The 22507-nt window shown below is 37.9% G+C and overlaps 1 protein-coding gene across 1 annotated transcript in view; it reads left to right on the forward strand.

The window, feature by feature from the left end:
- GALNTL6 (polypeptide N-acetylgalactosaminyltransferase like 6) overlaps positions 1–22507 on the forward strand; it is a 971551-nt gene that overhangs the window by 498578 nt on the left and 450466 nt on the right. The window lies entirely within an intron of this gene.

Raw genomic sequence — 22507 nt, forward strand, 5'->3', positions numbered from 1 at the left:
TCACAATTATTGATTATAACTTTCTTATAAATTATAACTCTCCTTTGTGGAATATCATTTTTTTCTGTAGGAACTTTGTGTTCAATTTGGTATTATTAGAAAAAAAATATTCTGCTTAGTTCTTTTTTTTTTCCAGAGCATGGCACATTATGTAGTAATAACAAAGAAGGCTTAGAACTTTTGTGTGTCCTTTCCTCTAAGACAGAATAGTTAATTAGCTGAATGAATTTGTAGTTTTCTAGATAAGTGTGAGTAGGTGCATGCATGTGTATATGCAGCAGCAATAGTAGTATTCATCTGGATGAAAACCTTTTAACATTGAGCTTTAAATAAAAATGCTTTATTAGATTTACAACTTTTATGTTTTATTGCATGATACAGATTAATAGTTGTGCTCTAATAATGTGGTAGTGCGTTAGAATGACAATGTTATAAATTCAATTTTTAGGACTAGAAAGAAAAATTGTTTAAAAACATGAGTGGCCTCAAATTCTTTGAGATCAATCCAACAGTCAGATGCATTTCTATCTATTGTTTCTTGGAATTAAATTTTGTACTTAACAATACAATTCTATGTATATTCATTGTACTCATTCTTCTACTCTATTAGGGAACTAAAGTAATGTAATATTTAAAGCATTCAACTAGGTCTGTAAGAGGCTCAGATTCAAATTTGAGCGTTTATACCTTGTTTTCACAAGACTAGTCATGCCCAAAATTCCTTATGAGGCTGTGATAATGATTCAGTTTGTATATATAACCATTTATATGGTTATCCACTTAGAAGAAAAGCAACATATATATTGCAAATACATAAAATTACATACATAAAATACACTTGAAATTAAAGTATAAGGTGTAGTGAAACAAATTTAAAATTCAATTAAATATTCCCTATTTTTTTACTAGGGTTTAGCATATGATACTAAGTATAATCTCTAAATTTCAGAGTACCAGTAAGTCTGTGAAATGCATTGATGCTACTTGCATTCTAGCGTACCTTTTCTTGAAGTAGATTGACGTAAAAGGTAAAGCTTCTGAATCAGATTTAACTCTGTGACTTCATGGATATGTCCACTAGTTTTCCTTAGTCTCAATATAGAAATGCTTTGTCATATCATAAGCTATTCTAGGCTGTTGGTTTGAGCTCTGAGCTTGGCAATTTGGTTTCCTGGAGGCAGGGTACCATTTTAAAATATTTTTTCTTTTTTGTATAACTTTTGCTTTTAACCTTTACTTAATTGTTAATTTTAATGCTTGTAATGATTTTTTTATTTATGCTTTTTATATCTCTGTAATATGCCCACCACCTTCACTTTGGATAGTGAGATGAACAGGATATAAATTTAAAAAATAAATATCAAATAAATAACTGCAATATCAGCTCCAATATTATTTGGATTCTCCAATTCTCCTGAATGAGTTTTAAAACTTGCAATTTCTAACAATAGTTAGAAATCCTATGGTTAGAAATCCCTGTTTTGGGAACTCTGCAACCAACCCTCTTTTTTAAAAAAAATAGATTTCCCATCTCTACCCTTAGTTTGAATAGATATAATTTCACTGATTTCTTAGAAGGATTTGCAGACATGTGAAAATTCATTTTCATATCAGTTGCTAACTGTTGGCTCAGGGCAACATTTGTTTGTGATTTATTTATTTATTTATTTATTTATTTATTTTTCATATTTGTATACCGCCCTACTCCCGAAGGACTCAGGGCGGTGAACAGCCATAATAAATACAAATACATATAGAAGTTAAAAACTATTAAGAAACAGATTAAGTAATTTAGGCTCAAAGATTAAAAAACATCCAAATTTATCTAAAGAGGTTTAAAAGCCAATTTAAAAGACAGTTTAAAAGCCAATTAAAAAGGGAGAGTTAGGCCAGACCAGCTTGTTGGAATAGAAATGTTTTCAGGGCTCGGCGGAATATGCGTAAGTCTTGGATGTTTCGTAACTCTGGGGGAAGCCCGTTCCAGATGGTAGGTGCCCCCACAGAAAATGCTCTCCCCCTGGGGGCCGTCAGTCGACATTGTTTGGCCGACGGCACCCTGAGGAGTCCCTCTCTATGGGAGCGAACTGGTCGGTGAGAGGCTGTTGGTGGTAGGAGGCGGTCTCGTAAGTACCCTGGTCCTGAGCTATGGAGCGCTCTAAAGATAGTAACCAAAACCTTGAAGCGCACCCGGAAGACCACTGGGAGCCAGTGCAGCTCGCGCAGGAGGGGGGTTACATGAGAGCGCCACATTGCTCCCATTACCACCCGCGCGGCCGCATTCTGGACCAGTTGTAGCCTTCGGGTGCTTCTCAAGGGGAGCCCCATGTAGAGAGCATTACAATAATCCAGGTGTGAGGTGACAAGGGCGTGAGTGACCGTGCGTAACGGGTCCCGATCCAGAAAGGGATGCAACTGGCGAATCAGGTGAACCTGATAAAAAGTCCTCCTGGCTACGGCCGTCATATGCTCTTCAAAAGACAGCCGTGAGTCCAGGAGGATGCCCAAATTGCGAACCCCATCTGTGGGGGCCAACGACTCGCCCCCAATAGTCAGAGATGGCGCCAACTGACTATATCGGGACGATGGAAGCCACAGCCACTCGGTCTTGGATGGGTTGAGTCTGAGTTTGTTCCTCCCCATCCAGATCCGTACGGCCTCCAGGCACCGGGACATCACCTCGAGGGCATCATTGGGGTGGTCTGGGGTGGAGATGTACAGCTGGGTGTCATCAGCGTACTGATGGTACTTCACCCCAAAACCACGGATGATCTCACCCAGCGGCTTCACATAAATGTTGAATAGAAGGGGCGAGAGGACCGATCCTTGTGGCACCCCACATATAAGGGGCCTCGGGGTCGACCTCTGCCCCCCTGTCAACACAGACTGCGACCGGTCAGAGAGAAAGGAGGAGAACCACTGAAGAACAGTGCCCCCCACCCCCAACCCTTCCAACCGGTGCAGCATGATATCATGATCGATGGTATCAAAAGCCGCTGAGAGGTCTAATAGGACAAGGACTGAGGAGCAACCCCTGTCTCGAGCCCTCCAGAGATCATCAACCAATGCGACCAATGCTGTCTCTGTGCTGTACCCGGGCCTGAATCCCGACTGGAACGGATCTAGATAATTCGATTCATCCAGGTACTGAGGCAGTTGTCGTGCAACCACACTCTCAACAACCTTTGCAACAAAGCGAAGGTTGGAGACAGGACGATAATTTGCTAATACAGCTGGATCCAGGGAGGGCTTCTTGAGGAGGGGCCTCACCACCGCCTCTTTCAAGACGGTGGGAAAGACACCCTTACTCAAAGAAGCATTTATAATCTCCTGGAGCCAGCCTCGTGTCACCTCCCGGGAGGCCAGTACCAACCAGGATGGACACGGGTCCAATAAACATGTGGTCGCCTTTAGTCTGTTCAGTATCCTGTCCACGCTTTCGGGAGTCACAGGATCAAACTCTTCCCAAATAATATTCTCAGGACCTGCCCCTGTCATCTCCTCTGGATCAATCCAGTCAGAGTCTAGCTGTTCACGAATCTGAGCAATTTTGTCATACAGATATTGTACAAAATCCTCAGCTCTACCCTCCAAGGGGTCTTCCCGCGTCTCTTGATGGAGCAGAGAGCGGGTCACCCTAAACAGGGCGGCTGGGCGATTATCTGATGACGCAATAAGAGTAGAAAAGTAGTTACTCTTCTCTACTCTTATCGCCACTAGGTAATTCTTAATATGAGATCTTACCAGTGTTCGGTCGGATTCAGAACGACTCAAATTTGTTACTTTCTGTTACAAATGTGTTGCATTAATTATTAAGGTTGATCTTACATGCTTTGCATATGGTTTTATTGTCCATAGCAACTAAGCATTTATCAGATGCAAGTATTGTCTTCATTAATATTTCCAAGCCTTGGATGATATGTTTATCTCACTCCAGATGAATTGTTGCAGTGTTTTTCTATGATAATGCTACAGATGGTGTATGGTTAATGACGGGTTTTGGGACCCCGAGAGGTGGCATGTCACAAAAAGGGGTTTGAGGGGTTTTTTAAGGACATTTTTAAATAGACTTTTAAGGGGTTTTGGAGGGTGGGAAGGTTATGTGTGTTTTGGGGAAAACCCACAGGGGATGGGGACTGGCCCAGCAGTTAATGGTGCCACGGGGGGTATGGAGTCTGGGGGAAAGAGGGCTGTTAGAATGCCCTCCGCTGAGGGCTTCTCTATTAATACACTGAGTGGGAGGGGCAGGTATGGCGGGAGCAGGGGGCCATATCATGTGGTGGGGGCACACATTCGCTATCTTCGAGCGATTGCATGCCCCGGTCCCCTTAGCTCTTCCCATTCCCCAGGCTGTTCAGAGTCACAGGGCCCGAGTCTCCAGCTGTTGTTGTGTAATGCCAGGTCCGTAGTAAATAAGGCCCTCCTCATTTGTGACCTTATTCAGGAGGGGGGAGCGGACCTGGCAGGCATTACGGAGACCTGGTTGGGCCATGAGGGGGGGTTCCCCTCGTGGATATGTGCCCACCAGGCTTCCATGCATTTCATCAGCTGAGAGCTCAGGGCAGGGGCAGGGGCGGTAACGGTCATTCTAAGAGAAGATCTTGATCCGAGGGAGACCACTGTACCTCAGATAGCCGGATGTGAGTCCCTTTTTGTGAAGTGGGGTCGTGGGGTGCAGATGGGTTTGTTGATCATGTACCTGGCTCCCTGCCATGTGGCAACGACCCTGCCCGAACTCCTCAACGTCATAGCCAAGGTGGTGGCTGATACCCCTAGACTTGTGGTCATGGGGGATTTCAACCTGCCATTTATCGGTGAAACGTCTGAGGTAGCTCGGGAGTTCATGGCTTCCATGACGGCCATGGACCTGACCCAAGTAATTCATGGCCCTACTCACATAGGTGGACACACTCTGGACTTAGTTTTTATCTCTGGTCAGTGGTTGAGTGGCCTTGATACAGGGGATATAGGCATTGAACCCTTGTCATGGCCTGACCACTCGCTCCTTCGACTTGACTTTCTGACCACCGCACCCCGTCGCAGGGAGGCGGAGCTGACCAGGTGGTTCCGCCCCAGGCACCTGATGGATTCTGATAGGTTCCAGATGGAGCTTGGGCCATTTCCTAAGACTCTGGCTCACAACCCGGCTGAAGACCTGGTGGCTGCCTGGAATAGTGCGGCCGCCAGGGCTTTGGACCATGTCGTGCGGCCTCTGACCTGGCACCGAACTCACTTAGCTCCTTGGTTCTCCGAGGAGCTGAGGAAGATGAAGCGCCAGAAAAGACGCCTAGAGAGCGGTTGGAGGGCCAGCTGATCCGAATCTGACTTGACACTGGTAAGGTCTCATATTAAGACCTACCTAGTGGCGATAAAAGTGGCGAAATCTAGCTATTTTGCCGCTCTTATCATGTCATCAGATAACTGCCCAGCCACCCTGTTTAGGGTGACCCGCTCCCTTCTCCATCTGGGAGCGTGGGATGACCCCTTGCAGGGCCGAGCTGAGGATTTTTTTTTTTTATTGAAAAAGTTTTAAAACAAACACAATTTCCCCACAACCCCCCCTCCCAACCCCCCCTCCCCCTCCCCAACTTCCCAGAGCAGAACACAAGGTATTTCTATTGACCTTTAACAATAAACTAAATTGCATAACCAATCATTAAACTAACACCCCTAAAAAAAAATTTCTTAACCCCCCATATATAAAATCCTATTTCTTAAACATAATACTTCTAATATCACTTATATAACACTTATACAAATAAAAGAAATCATTCATAAGCTATTTGATATTTTTTGGTCTGATACTTATTTTGTATATAATCAATCCATCTTCTCCAGTCCTGTATGTACCTTTCTTGTGTGTGATCCTTCAGATATGCTGAAATTTTAGCCATTTCAGCTAAATTAGTTACTTTCAATATCCAGTCATCAATAGTAGGCAAAAAATCCTTCTTCCAGTGTTGTGCTACCAACAATCTTGCTGCTGTTATCAAGTTCAAAATCAATTTAGTCTCTGCAACTGTACAGTCCGTAGTTATACCCAGTAAGAACAACTGTGGAGTAAATTTCAGTCTCTTTTTAAGAATATTCTGCATCACCCACCAAATCTTTATCCAAAATGCTTTGATTTTTCTACAAGTCCACCATATATGATAATAAGTTGCATCATCACAGTCACATCTCCAACATTTAGCTTGCACATTAGAATACATACATGATAATTTTTTAGGATCTAAATGCCATCTATAAAACATTTTATAAAAATTTTCTCTTAAATTTTGTGCTTGTGTAAATTTCACATTTCTAATCCAAATCTTTTCCCAAGTCTCCATCATTACTGGCTCTTGAAAATTTTGTGCCCATTTAATCATACAGTCTTTAACCAATTCCATCTCAGAATCTATTTCCAATAAAACATTATACAACCTTTTAATATGCATTTGTTTTTGATCTCTAATTTGTTTTACCAAATTCTCCTCATTTTGCACAAAGCCAGTTTTTTGATCTTCCTTCCATCTAGCTTGAAGTTGACCGTACTGAAACCATGTATAAATTATACCTTCTTCTCTCAGTATATCTAAAGATTTCAAATACATTACCCCCCTTTCCATGATAAGAAGCTCTTTATAGGTAATCACCTCCTGTTTTTGTTCTATACTTATATTTTCTATTGCATGTCTAGGATTTGCCCATAAAGGTATCTTATAATTTAACTTATATTGATATTTTTTCCAAACCCTTAACAAAGCATTTCTTAATATATGAACCTTAAATACTTTATCCACTTTTTTGTCATATAACAAATAGGCATGCCATCCATATAACAAATCATAACCTTCTAAATTCAAAATTCTCCCCTCAGTTAAATTAAACCAATCACTAATTTGTGATAAAACCGCTGCTTCATAATATAATCTTAAATTAGGCATTTTAAGACCCCCTCTTTCACGTGTATCTTGTATAATTTTCATTTTTATTCTGGGTTTTTTCCCAGCCCAAATAAAAGTATTAACACCTTTCTGCCATTCTCTCAGATTTTCATCTTTCTTAAGCACAGGTATCATTTGGAACAAAAATAAAAATCTAGGTAAAACATTCATTTTAATTGCTGCAATTCTTCCCAATAAAGACAACTGTAATTTTTTCCAATTTTCTATATCCTTCTGTACCTTCTGCCAAAGTACCTCATAATTGTTTTTGTATAATTTTGTATTTGAAGCTGCTATGTATACCCCTAGATATTTAACCTTTTTAACTATTTCAAAATCTGTTAATCTTGCTAGTTTATCTCTTTCAAGTATGGTCATATTTTTAACTATCATCTTTGTCTTATGTGAATTAACTTTAAATCCTGATACTTTCCCGTATTGATCAATTATATCCAATATATATGGAGCCGACTCTATAGGTTGGGATAAAGTAATAACCAAATCATCTGCAAATGCTCTTAATCTATAATCTTGTTGTCTAATTACTATACCTTTCAATTTTTCTGAATCATGTATCTTGTTCAATAATACCTCCAAAGTCAAAATAAATAATAGTGGGGACAGAGGACACCCCTGCCTTGTTCCTTTCTCAATTTTAAAAGCCTCTGTTAAACCTCCATTAACTATAATTTGTGCTGTTTGCTGCTGGTATATCGCTCTAATTGATTGTGTAAAATATTCCCCAAAGTGCATTTTCTCTATTATTTTGAACAAAAATTGCCAGTTCAAACGATCAAATGCCTTCTCTGCATCCAAAAATATAAACGCTGCAGGGACTTGATTATTTTTTTCCAAATATTCCAGTAAGTTTACAATTTGCCTAACATTATATCTCATTTGTCTCCCTTTTATAAACCCTGATTGATCATTGTGAATTATTTGTTGCATAACTGGCATTAATCTATTAGCTAATATTTTAGCAAAAATCTTATAATCAGTATTCAGAAGTGAAATTGGCCTGAAATTCTCAGGTTTAATGGAATTTTGGTCCTCCTTTGGAATTAGTGAGACAAAGGCTGTTTTCCAAGAAGGTGGTACTCCTCCTCCTACTTGTATTTTATTAAATAAAATTTTGAGTGGTTCTAACATTTCAGATTGTAAATGTTTATAATAAACAGCTGTTAGTCCATCTGTTCCCGGAGCCTTACCTATTTTTAATTGTTTAATTGCCCCAACAATTTCCTCGGAAGTTATTGGCTGATTCAATCTCTCTCTCTGTTCCAGCGTTAATTCAGGAATCTGCATCTTTAAATATCTATCAATATCAACATCTTGAATTGCATCTTTAGCATATAACTTTGTATAGAACTCCAAAAAAGCCTTTTTTATTAAATTCTGTTGATAAATCTCTTTACCTCTAAATTCTATCTTGTCTATAACACGTGATTTCTGTTTTTTCCTCATCGTGTAAGCCAACCATCTCCCAGGTTTATTAGCATTACAAAATGTATTATGTCTGGCATATTGTATGCTGGTTGCTACTTGCCCAGCCATTAACATATTAAATTGCTCTCTTAAAATATTAATCATATCTTTTGCCTTTTTATCTCCCGGGTTAATTATAAGCAATTGTTCTTTCTTTTTAATTTCCTCCTCTATCTCTTTCCGTCTGTTTTGTTGTTTTAATCTATATTTATTATTCAAAAAAATTAATGTTCCTCTCATATATGCCTTACACGCATCCCATACCATCTCCATCGAAGTTCCTTTATTCATATTGTTAATAAAAAATTCTTTCATTTGTTTTTTAAGCTCACACAAGTTATCTTCATATCTAAATAAATTCTCATTTAACCTCCAAGACCTCCTTTCCCCTCTTTCCTGCTCTAGTTCCACCCAAACCGGGCTGTGATCAGTTAAAGTTCTTGGACATATCTTCGTACTCTTCACCCTAGAAAAAAGATCATTTGTAGTTAATATAAAATCAATCCTAGAAAAAGATTGATGCCTATCTGAAAAAAAAGTAAAATCACTCTCCAATACGTTCCTTTCTCTCCAAATGTCTCTGAGCTCCATATCCTCCAAGATATCAAAAAAAGATTTAGGCAACTTAGCATGGAAATCTTGGAAAGACTTTTTTTATCTTTCTGGGTATTTAATACCCCATTCCAATCACCCATTAAAAGTAAAGATCTATAATCCCATTGTAATATTTTGGTATGTAAAAGTTCGTAAAATTTATCTTGTTGTTGATTAGGTGCGTATACTCCAATTACAAGCAGCTTCCCATTCTGTGTTGTTAATTCGATTGCAATATATCTACCTTGAGTGTCAGCCTCAATTAAATTGGCCACTAAGCCTCTTTTAACGTATATAACTAGGCCATTTTTCTTTTCTGGTGCTGATGCCACAAAATGTGTACCTAATTTCGAATTTATCAAGTACTTTTGATCTGAGGATTTAATATGCGTTTCTTGCAAACAAATGACATCGTTCTGAAATTGCTTCAAATAGTGAAATATTTTCTTTCTTTTTTGTGGAGAATTTAAACCATTAACATTCCAAGATAAAAATTTATTTGCCATCTCTGGGCGCTCCAAGCTTTGAGAGCATCAGCTGAACCTCCTCCGCCATTTTAGACTTCGGCCTAGCTCCTCCCACTGCTTGTGTTTTTTGGGCTTGTTGGGTTGAATCTTGAGGCTGTTGTGCCAGATGTTGTTTGTAGGTAGCTCTTGTCAATCGTTGATCTTTTGGCAGCTGTATCATCGTTAATGACTCAAGGGTTGGTGGTGGACCCCCACTCAATAGTGGATCTTCTTCCAGATTGGCTCCTCCAGCTAGTGCTTGAGCATAAGTTTGTGGTTGCCCTCCATCTTTCTCTTGTTGTGTAATTTCCAATTGCTTTCTAGCACCCCCTGGTGAGGGTGGCCTTCCAGCCTTTAAAACATTGGCATAAAAATCTTTTGCCTTTCCAACTGTGTTTAAACAATGTCTTTGCCCAGCGTATGTCACTATTATCCCAAATGGGACATCCCATCTGTACTGGAGCTGCTGGTTTCTTAGTTCATTCACCAAAAAACCAAACTGCTTTCTGTCTCTTAACATTTTAGGAGGAAGCTCTTTCAGGACCACCAGCTCTTGTCCCTCCACTTTAGTCTTGTTTCTGTAAGAAGCTTGCAAAATGTCATTTCTAACTCTCTTTGTTGTAAAATAAATCACCACATCTCTTGGTAGCTGCTTTTGTTTTGCCAGCCAGGAATTGACCCTGTAAATTTTGTCCATTTGAATTGCCACATCTTCTGGCCTTTCTGAGATCAGCTCTGCTAAAGCATTGGAGCAAACATCTTTTAAATTTTCACCACTCTTTTCTTTCAAACCTCTCAGCCTCAGGGCAAATTCCATTGATCTGTATTGTAACATAACCATTTCGTCATCCACTTTCTCTGTTTGTATCATAACCTCTCCTACTTTAGTTGCAAGCTCCAAGTTAGCATCATCAATTTCCCGTACTCTCTCCTCAATCTTTAACATATGAGTAGCCAGTCCTGAAACTGCATAAACAATGTCATCTCTTATTTCATCATGTTTTTCCTCCACCACACTTGTAAGTTTCTTTAGCTCCTCTAAAAATTCTTTCATCATTTCTGTCTGATTGTTCAGGGCACCCATTATAAATTCTTTAAGGTCTTGTGACTGTGTATCAGCCGGAAGTTGTTGTTTTTGAGTCACTACAGGGGAACCTCCTCCCCCTTTAGAAGTTGGTGGCTTTAGTTGTTTAGCAGCCATTTTATTTTAAAAAGAGTTTTTTCCTTTTACAGCCACAGAATCTTATAAACAGTCTTACAAAGTATATTTCAAAGTTTTTCCAAAATAAACAATCCTCTCTTCAAGCTATACTCAATCCCCAGCAGTTTACTCTTCAGGCAGAGGGCTCTTAACAAGCAGTTTCCCTTTAACTTTCACTTTCCCTTCCGCCCATAACAAAGGCTTCCTCTCCAGCCTCCAGCTCAAGAGAGCTCCATTTGCAACAATGTATTCACGGAGTTAAGTTCTGTTTCTTTTAGAAAGCTTGCACTCTTGCTTCCGCTCTGTCTGCCTTGTTAGAAATCATTAAAACTCACTGTTTGCCGGCAGAATTGGACGCAGACATCTTGCTCTGATTAACAGAGGCACCAGCGATCCGGAGCAATGGGAAGGGTGAACTGGGGAGCTCTCACCCTCCGAGTCCCTGGAATTAATCCAGTGACTTTCGGGGAGCTCTACCCACCCCCTCCGACTCTCCTCTCCTTCTTTGCCTGAAGGAGAGTTTTTTCAAACTGCCGGACAGCTGTTTAGCGCTGTCAGGGCAGTTTTTACAGATCGGGTGGCTGGCGGTCTATGGAGACCGTCCTCGTCGTCCGCGGAGCCACCGAAAGTCCCGCCGAGCTGAGGATTTTGTACAGTATCTGTATGATAAAATAACTCAGATTTGGGAAGACTTGGCCGCTGACTGGGTTAGTTCAGACGAGATGACTGAGGCAGGCCTTGAGAGTGTTATCTGGGAGGAGTTCAATCCTGTGGCTCCTGAGGACGTGGACAGGATCTTGGGACAGCTGTGAGGCCAATAAAATTATAAAAAAACACCGAACCGTTTGTTAAATTGCTGGCTTGCCCAGTGGTGCAGAGGGGCGGGACAAGGGGTGGGGTGAGCCAGCAATTTAACAAATGGTTTGGCCGAACTGCCTAGAACCGGCAGAATCCCACCACTGATTCTATCTCAAGTGGAATCAACATGATAAAAAAGAGTCTCTGGCATACTCACCTCTACTTATAATGTGTGACCACAATAACAAGAATGAACAGAGCTTGGATGTTTATCCCTTGCCTGAATTTTCTCTTTCAAGGGCTAGATTGTCTTTCATATCCTGTTTCCCACTTTTAAGTTCCGCATCAAGATACATATTTGCCAACATTTTTGTTTTGCATTTGAGGACACTAAAACATCTATTTGACATAAGACAGACCTTTGGACATAATTTGTTTGGCTTGCTTTTAGGAGGATTAATCTGTTCTATGGTGGTCACAAGATTAGCTATAAACACAGCTTTTGATAATATGCTAATTATGACCTTTGTAAGTCAGTCCTTTGTTCTTTCTTTAATGGCTGCATTAGCACTGCCAATCCTGTCAACAGCTAACACTTAATGCCTAGTGAATAATTTTGAAATCCTCATTTGTCAAGCAGTTCTGCCTTTTACTCTTTGTAATTGTCTGGAGTAAGTTTTTTTCACCCCTACTTAGATGTTGTTAATTTGATGAAAATAAATTACTACTGTTGACATACAGTGTTGAATTCTTTATAGTATCAAACTTATTTTAAAAATTCAGTCTGAGTGCTCATTGTTATCATTACAGGCATTTTTATTCAGAACAAGTATTACTTTCTTCTGGAATTCTATAAGGTATTTATCAGAGCAGGGACAAAGGAAAAATAAAATGGTTAGCTTGTTCAGCATCCCTTTAAATGTGTGCTACATTAATTGAATTTTATTCCTAGGTGTTGCCATGTCCTATTACGGTATTATTCTCTGTACAATGCAACTTCTTATTATGGTATCTTCTTTACTGTGACAATGATCACTTAGGAATGGAGTGGCCAAGTGACTCTGTAATATGGTATGATCAGATGATTATTACAAAAATAAAGTAGATAAGGGAGGATGATTACTTAAATGTTTGAAAATGGTATTTTATTTTTTCATTTGTTTTATGATTGTAAGCAATCATGATTCCTTACAATAGCAACCAGCTACAAACAGTTTAACAAATACATATTTATATGTTATATATGCACATTGAATTACAACTAATACTGTATTCAAATATGAAGCCAAAATTATATCCTTCCCAATACCATATGGAGGTATGCTTAGAATCCACAAAATGTAATAGACAAAACATGTTCATTCTATTTTATAAACTTAGAAGTAACCTGGGATGAAATAGGAACAATAAAATCTGTGAGAGACAGTTGGTAGCCAGTTGGCCGTGTATTGTGAATAAGAGCACTGGACACTGAAATATTCTGTTCAAGTTTCATTTTTCCTTTGTTACATTTGACAGTGAGAACCCCAGTAATATACTTGCAGTCCTATTGCCCAACAACTGTAACTGTAACAACAATTTGGAGAGCAAGTTGCAAAGTCTCTTTTGCCTAAATATACAGAGGACTCAAAGTATGGAGAGACTGGAGCCTTTCCCACAGTTCAGTCTCTCCCCATCCACTGTGCTTTCGGGTCTATGAGAATAAAGGCACAGAAAATTTCCTCCTGAATGTGGGCAAGTTGAAGAATATTTCTAATTGTAACTGCTCAGAGCTGTTTCAATTATGAGATGGTTGGCATATACATTTAATAAATAAATAAATAAATAAATAAATAAATAAATAAATAAATAAATAAATAAATAAATAAATAAATATTACTTGAAAGGAAATACAATCTTTTAATACTAAATTTACCACCAAAACCAAGTTGTGCCATTTAAATAGTATATACAAAATTTCAATAAAAATGACAAAATATTTATAATAAAATAACAGAGTTATTGTAGGTCATCTAGTCCAACCGCTGCCCAAGCAGGATACCCTATGACTAATACTTTTCCACAGATTAATATTTCTATTCTGTAGGAATCATCAAACATGGGTTTATGCCACTATAACTGTGCCAAGAGCACATTAAGTTTACATACACAGAAAAAAATCTGATTTGATTAAGCATAAAAAGAAACGTGCATTTAACCTAGCTGAATATAAGCTAATGTGATTGAGCTCTTTTAAATGAAATTATTTCTCATATTCTTTAACTGAGACAAAAAAAAACCTGCTAAATTACAACACCTCAAAACAGTATTGAACTGATAAAGCTTATATCATGAATAAGTACAATCTTAATTACTAAAATGGTAGGCAAAAAGGTTCAGGTGATTGATTAGTGAATGGAAAAAATGAGTAACTCAGTTGTCAAATAATGGATGTTACTTAGACCCAAGTTATTGATTCATTAGTGCCTGCAGATACTGAGTAAAAAAATATTGAACTTGAAGGGATTAGAAGTTTGATGTGAAGCAAAGAATGATGAAAAATCAATACAGAGCTATACATTGAATTTATAACATGGCTTTCTAGCTAAGCCACAGTGTTAGGGAATTTTAAAAAGGACATAGAGTGGGAAGGCTTTTCTTTCTTTTTCAAATTTTTATTTATTTAAAAATACAGACAAAACAAAACAAATAACAACAAAACATACAAAACATGTAAACAAGAATTCAAATATACATCTTATCCAATTTGTCGCAACTGTACTGTCTGTTCTTATTTGTGCTTTTGACTCCTCCTTGTTGGTCTTTCTCTTGTATCTATCTATGTAATTCACTGTTAACCTGCATTAGTAGTGTATGTTCCTATTTTTATATTAAGTCACCCCACTTACTTCCTAATCTTTTTTCCTTTTTCTATCTTCCAACCATGTGTACCACTTTTCCCATACTTTTCCCTAGATAGTAGTCATGTTCCTCTCTGTTTTGTAATTCCTTTGTGAGTCTGTCCATTTCTGCACATTCCATGATTTTACTAATTACTCTATCTTCTGTTGGTATGTCACTACTCTTCCAATTTTGTGCAAAAATTATTCATGTTGTTGTTGTTATATGAATAATTAAATATTTTATTTCCTTTTCATATTGTTAATGTAGAGAGCATTACAAGAGTCCAACTGGGAAGTGATGAGGGCGTGAGTGACTGTGTGCAGGGCGTCCCGATCCAGAAAGAGACGCAACTGGGGGATCAGATGAACCTGATAGAAAGCCCCCCTGGCCACGGCCGTCATATGATCTTCCAAAGACAGCCGTGAGTCCAGGAGGACACCCAAGTTGCGAGCCCTCTCTGAGGGGGGGTAAGATCTCATTCCCAATAGCCAGCAATGGTGTTAGCCGGCTATATCGGGCCGTCGGGAGCCACAGCCACTCAGTCTTGGAGGGGTTGAGTCTGAGCCTGTTCCTCCCCATCCAGATCCACAGATGTAGTCTGCTATTAATATTGTCCATTTATTATGCCTAGTAGAAAGATTTCTGGCCTCATTTCTATTCTTTGTTGTGCAATTTCTTCTATTTGTTTTCTGATCGTTTGCCAGTATTGTTTTGCCTTTGGGCAGGTCCACCACATGTGATAATAGGTTCCTTTGTGAAGTTTACATTTCCTGCATGTTGGAGGAGTATGGGGAACATTCTTGCCAGTCTGGCTGGTGGGAGGTGCCACCTATAAAACATTTTGTACAGATTTTCTTTATAGGGTACAGACATTGTTAATTTATAATTTATTGTCCATAATTTTTCCCAATTGTCTAATTCAATATTGTAGCCAAAATTCTTTGCCCAAATTATCATGTTTTCTTTAACCACTTCTTCTTCTAATTTATATCCTCATAAATAATTATAAACTTTTTAAATCAATTTGTCCTGTGATCCTTGTAAAATTTTATCTAATTCGTATTGGCCTTTTTGGAATCCAAATTGAGCCAAATCTTTTTTATACTTTGATTTTATTTGTAGGTATGGCCACCAGTCAATGTCTGTACCCATCTTCTTCAATTCTTGTATCGTTCTTAGTTACCCTTGGTTATTTAGCAAATCTTTGTAGGTTTTTATTTTGGTGATATCCATGGCATTTCGGTAGATCTGAGCTTCCATGGTTGATAACCATTCCGGAATTTTATTGTAGTGTATTTTTTTAATGCCCTGCCATGTCTGATATAGTGCCTGTCTGACAATATGCCTCTAGAAATATTCATGTCGTTTGTCGGTGCCATCCCATAGAAATGCGTGCCATCCTCGTTGTAAATCAAATCCTTCCAAATTCAGTAATCTTTTATTTTTGAGTTCCATCCATTCCTTGATGCAGATTAGTGCTGATGCTTTATAATATGTTTCCCAGTCCGGTAGTGCCAGTCCTCCTCTTTCTCTTGTATCCTGTAGGTGCTTTATTTTAATTCTTGCTTTCTTCCCTTGCCAGATGTAGTCTGCTATTAATTTATTGAAGTCCTTAAAGAAATTCTTCCCCGGTTTTATTGGGATCACTTGGAATAAGTATAGAATTCTAGGTAGAACATTCATTTTAATTGAAGCAATCTTTCCCAAAAGAGATAATTGTAGTTTTTTCCAAATTTCTAAGTCTTTTTTAATTTGTCTTATTAATTTATTATAATTATCTTCTCTAATTGATGAGCTTTTATTGGTGAGCCGTATTCCTAGATATTTTACCTTCTTTGTCGTTTGTATGCCTAATTCATCTTCTAATTCCTTTTCTTGTTGACTGGTGAGATTTTTTGTTAATATCTTTGTTTTTTGTTTATTGATTTTGCGTCCGGCTACTCTACCATATTTTTCTATTTTATCTAATAATTTAGTGCCGGTGGTTATTGGTTGTTCTATAATAAATATGATGTCATCGGCAAAAGCTTGGAGTTTGTATTGTTCCCTTTTAATTTTTAGACCTTTTATTTCCTTATGTCTTCTAATTTCCTTTAAGAGAGTTTCCAAAGCTAATATGAATAACAGAGGAGACAGAAGGCACCCCTGTCTTACCCCTTTTGATATTGGAAATTGTTCTGTCAAGTTACCATTTTTTGTTATTTTTGCCGTTTGAGAGGAATAGATTTTCTTTATCATGTTTGTAAATTTATTGCCGAATTTCATAGCTTCCAGTTGTAATGTAAAAAATTTCCAGTTTAAGTTGTCGAAGGCCTTCTGTGCATCTAAAAAGATTAAGGCCAATTGTTTGTCTACATTTATTTCATAATATTCTAATACGTCAATTATTAGTCTCATATTGTTTTTTATCTGTCTCTTTGGGATAAAACCGTTTTGATTCGAATGAATGTATTAATTAATTATTTTCTTAATTCTTTCTGTAATAATCGATGTAAATAATTTGTAATCCACATTTAAGAGTGATATCGGTCTGTAATTTTTAATATGTGTATGGTCAGTCTCTTCTTTTGGTATCAATGGGATAGTGGCCTCTGTCCAGGAATTGGGGATTGTAGCTTCCAGAATTGTGTCATTAAATACTCCAAGTAAAATTTCATCTATTGATTGTTGGCAAATTTTATAAAACTCTGTGGGTATTCCATCCGATCCCGGGGTTTTATTTAATTTCTGTTTTTTCCTCGCCTCTGTTAATTCTGTCATCATGATTGGCCTGTCCAGTAAGTCCCTGTGTGTTTCTTCTAATTCTTTGATGTCAGCTTCATTTAGATATTGTCTAATGTCCTCTTCTGAGGGCTCTTCCTGTTCATATAGTTTTTGGAAAAATGTTCTTGCTATGTTCTTTTTGTCCTTGTTCCTGTAATATATTTCTCCTGTGTCATCCTGTAGTTGGTGTATTCTCCTCCTCTCTTTTTCCTTCTTCAATTTGTACATCAACCATCGCCCTGTCTTATTTGCATGTTCGAAGTGATTTTGTTTCACTAATTTAATTTTCCTGGCTATTTCTGTTTGTGTGATCAAATTTATTTTGTGTTTTGTCAAATTTATTTTTTCTTTGATCCTTTTATTTTGAGGTTTGTTCTGTAACTCGGATTCATACTCTTTGAATTCCTTCAACAGATTGTCTCTTTTCTGTTGTTTTTCTTTGTTTTTCTTCAAAAACAAAAGGGGGAGGGAATATTAGAAAGACAAGCAAGCTCTGATTTATTTTCACTTCCATGTTGCTAGGTTAAACTCATTTCGACTTTGTGATTTGGGGGGCATCCAAATAGGGGGGCATTCTGAACTAGAACTTAAGGACTTTTCTGCTCAAATATTGGGTTGTAGGTCTGCTAATTTGCTAAGTGTAGAAGTAGTGCTTGCTTAATGACTACAGTTGGGGCCAGTCATTGAGCAAAGTGCTATTAAACAACATATCTTTTTTAAACAATGTTTATTTATTTATTTATATTAAATATAATAGAAATAGGAAATTAAGGGAAGGAAAAGGAGTGAGGAAAAGGTGTGAAGTACGAGGGGCAAAAAAGAAAAAAAAAGGCTTTGATATCCAATTCTTTTTAGCACAGTACAAGATAAAAACACTCCAGCCTCAACTTTTTGCGTTTGCACATTAATATATAACTATATATTATATAACCAAGATGGCGAACCTATGGTACATGTGCCACAGGTGGCACGCAGAGCCATATTAATGGGCACGCCAGCTCAGCTCTGGGGCTCAGGCGCGTGCTGGCCAGCTGATTTTCAGGCCTTCTGGACCCACCAGAAGTAGGAAAACAGGCTGTTTCCTGCCTCTGGAGGGCCTGGGAGGTGGGGGTGGGGAAGGCCCGTTTTTCTTTCTTACCTGGCCCAGATCCTCTCTATTTATCTGGGAAGGGCGAAAACAGCCTTTCCCACTCCCTTGGAGGCCCTATGGAGGCTGAAAGGGCCCATTTCCCAACTCTCGGTGAGACAGGAAGTGACATTTTTTGCTGTCCCCAGCCTCCAGAAATTCCTAGAGAGGCTCTTAGAGACTCCTAGAGAGGCTCCTAGAGACTCCTAGAGAGGCTCTGGAGGCTGGGGACAGCAAACTCCCACCAGGAGTTGGGAAAAGGGAACATTTCAGGCCTTTGGAAGGCCTCCGAGGGAGTGAGAAAGGCTGTTTTCGCCCTTCCCAGATAAATAGAGAGGATCTGGAACCAGATAAGAAAGAAAAACAGTCCTACCAGGCCATCATGTGCCAGGAGCGGGGGTGATGGTGGTTGCAAGCGCATGCGCGTTTCTCCCACAGACTGCACAAATGCTTTATATGATTTTATAGTTTATATTTTTCCCATAAAAAATATTTTATTTGTAACTACTCCTGAAATGTATTTTCTACTCCTGAAATGTATTTTGAGCAGAAAAGCATTTCATAGTTTTTATAGAGGTACAAAAGGAATGTCACAATCCTTTTATTAGCCCTGAAGTTATAAGTGAAATCAGGCATTTAAAAAACAAGCATCAAAAAGCAATGTAATATCCATGGATATTATTAGATATTAATTTGTTTAATTCAGTCCCATTTCTAAATTATAATAAGGACTTTTGTTTTGCTAGAATATTTTTCTGCCTCTAATATATTAAGTAATATACAAAATCTATTAGAAAGAGTATACTTGTCCTAGTAATAAAGCAATTATGTTGGCTGAAAAAATCTATGAAGAAATGGTGTATATCTAATGTAGGACATCTAATTAATTTTATACATTCCTGACTGAGGTTGAAAGAACTGCTTTGGAGGGGGAAAATCAATCTCATCAAGTTTAATTGGCATTGCCTGGTAGAAGCTGCTCTTAAAATAAGGAACATTAAGCTAACTTTCCTTTACTATTTATTCTTATAACACAAAATAAGTGTTCATACTTTGGTCTGCTATGACTATGAGTGTGAAAGATCAACTACAGATCGCTTTAGGAATGTGGCAATGTTGTCTGCCAGTTCAATGATATCTTATTGCTTATGAGACTGTTATTAACTTGGATCATTGGCCTTGATTACACTGTTTTAAGCATACAACAAGAAAAAAACAAAGAATGTGGTCTGAAGAAATGGATATTCTAAAATATATTCTTGGCCAACGAACAAAACAATAAGAAAAAAAATCTTCAAGTTGAAATAAGTAAAAAAAAATTCAGCTTTGTTTATTTTCTGTTACCCTGGATTATTTTTTCCCACTTTTCTGCGCTGCTAAATATATTGAAAAACTAAGATATTCTAAATCGTATGAGAAAGTATTTTTGCATGGTATTTCTGTCCATGCATGTATGTGCCAACATGTAAAATAGTCACCATAATTTTTTTTTTTAAAAAAAAAATCCAAAGTCTGGAATAGCAAAAAGAAAAACTAAGAGTATGAATTTCATACCTGATAGTGATATCATCTTTTCATTGCCATGCCTTCTGTAATACTCAGAAACAATTTAAAAATATTCTACTTGGATACCAAAAATGTTATTCTTCTATATATAAAATTTACAGCAATTTCTGTTACACAGAATTTATAGGCAGCTAGTCTATAGGTTTTAAGAATTTTTAATTTCTCTTGTTCATAACATTCATTCCAAAAGATACACATTGCTTTAAAATAATATTTAACCTTGACCCTTCACAGCATCATATGCACATTTTCTGATTATAAGACTTAAAATGGCTATTTAGGTTTGAATAAATGGTTTGAATGGCTATTGAATGGCTATTTATGTTTGATAAACATAAAGCAACCTGCCTGTAAAATTAGAAAATATTTTATTTCCTTTATCACTATCTATGTGGGTTTACAGGAGCCACAAAACTCTGATAGTAGTCCTTTGTGTGAAATTTAATTTCCTGGCAGGTTGGAAAGTATGACACTTTTCTGCTCATCAACTAAAATTTCCTGTCATCTGAAATAATCATCAGCCTTATTTTTCTTGTGTGTTTTCTTTTGTCCATTCCTGTGGGGCCTGTATGTTCCCTTAATCCTTTGGTTATAGGTGATTTTAAAACTGATAAATTTTTAAAATGTTATTATTTTAATGTTTAATTATTATATCATATCTAAATGATTTTAAAAATATTTTAGTTTTGTGGAACTGAGGCTATAATAAAAGAAAGATTTGTTCAGAATTGGCAGGGAAGACATCAGAGAATGCGCCCAAATCGTTCAGCGATTCCCATCTTTGGGGGCCAAAGAAATGTGCCACTGCAATTAATGAGGGCTGTGTCTTAATGGTAGAGCAAGGGGTCCAGCTTCATCCTGATTACAGCTACAGAAAAAAGCCTGTACCTTGGAGAAGCTGTTGAGTCAGAGTCAATAATATTAAGAGTACCATCATCTCTTTCCTTAGCTTAAAGTTTTTCAGATGGAAAAATAATTAGTTTAATTGGCCACAATATTCTGGTGATGTACCACACTAAATCCATAAGAATCCTATGTCATTGACAAGTCCAACTAACAGTTTCCAAATTTTGGAATTCTTTGCTGCTGCACTTGGATAATCAGGGCAGTATACAGTATAGTTACTGTTACTGTTCCTGTTCCATCCACATAACTCCACAACATTGTTTTTTTCTTAAGATAACTGGGATGATATCTTTATAGTAATAGAATTGTAATTGAATGTTTGTAAGCTGCATAGAGTTGCTTTGGCGAGATAAGCAACATATAAATAATAAATAAATAAATAAATAAATAAATAAATAAATAAATAAATAAATAAATAAATTCCTGACACCTCTTGTCCCTAGGAGACTTCAGTGTCCATTCGTGGACATTATCTTATTGTGGAACATAGAGGAGTCATTGGCAGTTGACAGTAGAGCTCCTAAATGACCTCTTCAATCCAGCAGAGCTCCGAATAATGAAATAGAGAGTGGAAAGCTAGTGTCCAAGTGGAAGAAAATATCAAAAAGAGATAAATTAGATTAAATATAGAGTGGGATACTTTTGAGAGTCATCTGAAACATTTCATGTCGGTGAAGAGAAGGCCTAATTCTTCCTCACAAGAGGTTATTTTAATCTGTTTTGTAACTGTTCTGACCTAGGCCTCCTGAGTCAGTAAAACACACGAATAGTCCCAAAAACCTGTTTTATTTTAATAGCTGTGAATTCTGTTCATTGACAGATAAGTCCCAAATAGTTGTAGAGTCCTTCGGGATAAGGCTGATAATCACCCACTTTTATCTCCCTTGAAACACTGCCAAAGACCTAATTGGCAAAGCCACAAGGAGTCCAGAAACAAACAGAGCTTCAGACTTTAAACTGCACAGATTAACAACGTTGCTTCCTGCAAAGGCCCATGTACTTTGCTCATCTTTTAAGTCTTATAGGAGGGGCCAATCATCTCCAAGCCCTACTCCCGAGTCGTCCCTTTTGTTTTAACTGTTCTTGTCTTCCGGCAGCTCTGCGCATGTGCGCACTGGGAACAGGCTCCGCCTGTTCCTCTGCTTCGCTGAGGTCCGACTCTGGAGGCTCCGGAGGCAGCACTTACCTCCCAGATGGCCCTTTCTCTGCCTCCAATGCAGAGAAAGGGCCATCCCTTGTCTGAGTCTTCCCCAGATTCCAGGACTAGCCCATGTTCCTCCCCAGACTCCTCACTGTCCGACTCTGCTGCCAGCTCTGCAGGCTGCTGGCAGATCACAACTGTAACATTAGTTTTATAGTCAGCTTCTGGACCCCACTTTTTTGTGATTAGAGTGTCCCCTCTACTATCTACTAATTTGCAGTTTGTAATGTAGTTTTGAAAATTTGTGGTATTTTTCCTTATTCCGAAGGAGAATATGTGAAGTAGGTTAAATACTTTTAGAAGCAATTGAATCTTTCAACATCCACATAAGTGAAAAAGGAAAGCTTCGAAGTGGACAGATCCTCCTTGCATTATTGTCCCTCACTAATTATGGTCTTCTATTAGATCAAAACAGCTATAAATAAACAGTAGCTAAGGCACTATTCCTTATGGAATATTCACCCCTCAGAGATTAGAATGAGCCAACCCTGTTGGCTTTTTGCAAAGTTTTAAAAACTTAGCTATGTACATAGACCTGGTAGTCAGAATGTG

This window comes from Pituophis catenifer, unplaced genomic scaffold (assembly GCF_029215685.1).
Source record: "Pituophis catenifer annectens isolate HBS135680 unplaced genomic scaffold, rPitCat1.0.hap2 SCAF_8, whole genome shotgun sequence".
In the NCBI taxonomy this organism is placed as follows: Eukaryota; Metazoa; Chordata; class Lepidosauria; order Squamata; family Colubridae; genus Pituophis; species Pituophis catenifer.